General features: G+C 39.9%; 1 long non-coding RNA gene across 1 annotated transcript in view; it reads right to left on the bottom strand.

Moving 5' to 3' along the window:
• Positions 1-233, bottom strand: part of LOC102489604 (uncharacterized) — a 30,927-nt gene extending 30,694 nt beyond the window's left edge. Inside the window, exon 1 of the long non-coding RNA XR_334391.2 lies at positions 160-233. This is a non-coding gene — a long non-coding RNA (uncharacterized LOC102489604). The remainder of the gene's footprint in view (positions 1-159) is intronic.
• Positions 234-4,439: the final 4,206 nt, after the last annotated feature.

Below are 4,439 nucleotides of genomic sequence, written 5' to 3'. Positions count from 1 at the left end.
AGCCGGGCCCGCTGGAGGAGGAGCCCCCCAGAGCCCGGGCCCCCAGCCCAGCCCCTGGTCCCCTCGGCGCCCCCACCGGCCCCAGGTGCACCCGGAGCGGCCCCGCCTGCGCTCCGCGAGCGCGCCCCCTGGGAGACAAACGGAGAGAAGCGCTCCGACCTGCGCTCCGGAGCATCCAGGGCGGAGAAGCAGGAGAGGCTGTCCTAGGTTAAGAAGAGTTGGGGAATAAAAACAATACAAATGACGTAGCATTTTCAGAACTGTAGAACACATGCATCAGAAACTATTTTCTTTTTCTTTTTGCCACAGGCCACGTGCGCCGGTTCACTGGCGAGAGACAGGAGAGTGAGGGCAAGTGAGAGCACCGCGGGGGAGTGGCCGCCGCTGCGGTCCCCTTTCTTCCGCTCTCCTGGGATTGGGGACACGTGATTTTCAGGCCGCAGGTCTGGGATTCCAATCCTGGCCAGCACCTCAATCACCACCCCACCTGCTGGCTCCGACAAGCCTCTTAACCACTCAAAGCTGAAGTTACTATCGTTTCCAAAAACAGAAAACACTGTGTGGTAGTACTAGAAAGAAAATACGAAACAAAGGTAAATTAGATGTCTAATTTAAAAAAAATAGAAAAGAGAAATACAAGTAAACCTAAGGAAAGTGGAAGGATTTAGTAAGGAGAAAAGAATTAAGAGATAAGAAAACAGAAATGGAATAACCAATAAAATGTTTGAAAAACAATAGAATTGTTGGCTAACCCAATAAACAGAACAATTAAAATACAAAATGATAAGGGGGAACTAACCACACTTGCAGAAAAATATTAAAAGAAGAGGATTACTCTATGCAATAAAATTGAAAACCAAGATGTAATGGATAAGATAAGAAAAAATCATTTACAAAGAAGAAAAAGAAAATCTGAATAGATTAAAAAGGACCAAAGAAATACGTCTTGTCAGCAAGTGACGTCTTCCCAGATCAAAATCTACGAAAGCACAGGGCCCAAGCCGTTGGAGAGGGGAACGCTATTTGCTATTGCTATTGTGTTAAGCACAGAAAAAGAAGAAAACCGTACTGATTCTATTTATAAAGAGGGCATAACACTGATCTCAAACTCTAGTAAAACACATACATCATACACATATAAACCAATCATAAAAATGTTTATGAATATCAATAGGAAAAAAGCCTATTTAAGAGGAACAAAGTATGTAACATGATAAGAATAGCAAAACTATTTCCAGGAAAATAAGAATGGAATTATATTAATAGTATAAAACAAAAATCTATCATCTCCATAAATGTTGAAAAGTGAGTTGATCAATTTCTACATATATTCATAATTTTTTAAATGTTCTTTTCATTTTTTTATCTTTTTTATTTTTTTATTTTTTGAGAGGTTTTTGCTACAGTGCGCTTGCGCTCCCCAGAAAGATAGAGAGAGACAGAGAGACAGAAAGCGAGAAATCACCCCCCAGGGGGGATGGTCACGCTGCAATCCCTTCTCCTCCATTCTCCTCTTGGGATCTTGGGCACGCACGCACACGCGCCCGAAGTGAGTTTAAGCCACCGGGTCCAGGACTCGGATTGCAGTCGACTACGTGGGAGTCCAGCGACATAGCCATTAGGCTAACTGCTGGTCCCCATTGTTCTTTTCATTTTTAATGATTTCAGGCAAACTTTATATATGCTCGAGGATTTTGGGCTATTTCAAGTATATGCCAAGTGGAGAGATTTGCATAATGAATCATATGTACCCATGACTTGGCTTCAGCAGTGAATACACGATCCTGTTTCATCTGCATCCATTCATTCTCCGAATCTCAGACATAATTTTATTTCATCAGTAAAAATTGCAGTATGTATCACTAAAAATCAACGCGTCTTTTAGATGACATAACCACCATAAGATTATTATCATACTTTACAGAGTAACACAAACATTTTAACCTAATTAGATATCCTTTCATTGTTTAAATTTCCTTATGTGTTTTTTTTAATTTTTAAAATGATTTATTTACATTTAATCACAAGTCTTTACAGTGTACATTTCTTTTCCAACACAAATACCATGCATTTCAGTCAAGACAAGGATAGTCCATTATCACCAGCAAAGAGCTTCTCACGTTTTGCCAATTAAGCATACTTTTACCAGTTTTTTCCTTCCCGTGTCCTCTCTCTCCCTTCTATACTGAACTTCTTTCCCCCACATTTTACTGATTAACAAAAGAGCTTAAACTAAAAGTATGGACAAAGCTAGAATCTAGTGGCATGTGCACTGTAAATTTTTTTCTGAAACATTTTTTTTTCTCCATTCCCCTTTACTAAAGAGAGGTATAAATTATTTGAAAAAGAAATTAGGTTAATCTCAATTTGGTCTGTTATTCTCACAAAGTCACATAAGAATTCAATTTCTGATGTAAGGCAACAGATACTATTGCATTATTGAACTTATGCAAATAATCATTCTGTCACAAAATAAGAATGCTCACAAATATTTTCCAATTTCAAAGAGGTCTGGAAGGGAGAAAAGTTATGTTTCAATTTAAAAAAAAATTTTTTTTAACAAATTGCTTAACTTATGAACAACTGAAAAGAAAACAAAAATCCTTAAATCTGGAAGACAAAGCATAGAAGAAAATCAGTAATGTTTTAGAAAAAAGTCATAGAATTCTATTTCACCAGTTCAGTCTCACGTAATCTCCTTTGCTGAATTTGCAGTGCTGCTGTGGTCTGACCTTTCCATTAACATTCAGCTTTATTATGGATACTAGTCCCCACCATTGAGTTGGCCTTTTTCTTGGTCATTATTCTCTTGTTTGTCTTTAGTTTTCCTGGTATAGTACGCCCTTCAGAACTTCTCGAAGAGCTGGTCTGGTGTTGGTAAATTCTTTTAGATTTTGTTTATCTGAGAATGATTTTTATCTTTTCTTCCCATATGAGGGATAATCTTGCTGGATATAGTATTTTTGGTTGAAATTGCTCTTCACTTAACACTTTGAATATATCTTCCCATTCTTTCCTTGCTCGCACTATTTCTGATTAGAGGTCCGATGTCAACCTGATGGGATGGCCTTTGAAAGTAATTTGATGTTTTTCTCTTGCCAATTTTAGTATTTTGTCTTTGTCTGTGGGTTTGGTCAATCTGGCTATGATGTGCCTTAGAGAAGATCTTCTTGGGTTGATTCTATGTGGGGTTCTTTGTATTTTTGGGGTCTGGATATTTGAATGCCTCTCTAGCTTTGGAAAGATTTTTGGCAGAATTTCATGGAATAGATTATCAGTGCCCTGATTAGTTTCTTACCTTCTGGGATACCAATTATCTGGATGTTGGGCATCTAGTAGTATCTAGCATTACTCGTAATATATTCTGTTTTGGGGGATTATTTTCTCAGTCTTTTTGGTGACTTTTTCTAGGTCAGAGGTTCTGTCTTCTACACCTGAGATTCAATCTTCTGCACGATCCAATCTGCTTTTAACACTTTCAAGGGAGGTTTTGATTTCCTGTATTACAACCTTCATCTCTAACAGTTCCATTTGATTCTTTTTTATGGTGTATATTTCCTCTTTCAGATTGTGGAAGAACTTCCTTGCCGGAGGCCTGCTCCAGCCGGGGTGGGTACACAGGAAGGCGACATGAGTGAACAGGAATCAGACTGAGACCTCATGCCCCTTAGCATGTTCTCAGCCGGCTACAGCCAGAGCAAGCTCAAGACTGTAGCCCTAAAGACCAGGAGACATGCGTATTTATTATTGAAGGAGTTTCACAGGAGTAGGATGGGTGAGGAGAAGTAAGTGAAAGATTTTACTCCAAAAGGTAAAACATTCAAAGTATAGGAACAATAATCATAAACATGACATCTGTTTTGTTTAGGTATAAACAGTCATAATTCTTAGAACGAGGAAGTCCATTCGTCTGGTGCATTCTCTCCTTAGATTTTGATTACCGGGAAGGGTCTTTTGGATGAGAGGGCTCCCAGGAATCTTAATAACCTCAGTCCCAGGCCAGCTTGAGAACTTCAGTCCCAGATCGGCTTGAGAACTTGAGCCCCAGGTCAGCTTGAGAACTTCAGCCTCAGGCTAGGGTGGCAACAGATTGCTGGTTACAAGGGCCTAGAAATAAATCCTGTCTGGTTAAGTAAAGACAAGGTTAATATATACTAAAGTGGAATACCTATATTATCACCGGGGTAATCCACAGCTAAGAGGGTGAGTCTAATGTCTACATGGGAAAGGAATGTGGTCTTGTGAGCAGCTTAATGGCTGACCTAAAGGTTACTGTGTACTTGGGACCCTCTACGTGCTGCTCTATACAATGGCTGTGGCTTGGGGAACGGCAGTCTTCCCTTGTCCTGAGAGTAAGGGTGGCTTATGGTTTTTGGGATAACATCACCTCGTGGATGAGTCCCTGAGCCCCTCCCAGCTACTGAGATTGTTTCGCCAAT

Source organism: Tupaia chinensis, unplaced genomic scaffold (genome assembly GCF_000334495.1).
Source record: "Tupaia chinensis unplaced genomic scaffold, TupChi_1.0 Scaffold000212_1, whole genome shotgun sequence".
Lineage (NCBI taxonomy): Eukaryota > Metazoa > Chordata > Mammalia > Scandentia > Tupaiidae > Tupaia > Tupaia belangeri.
The sequence above is the reverse complement of the archived record's forward strand: the minus strand, read 5'-3'. Positions and strand labels throughout refer to the sequence as shown.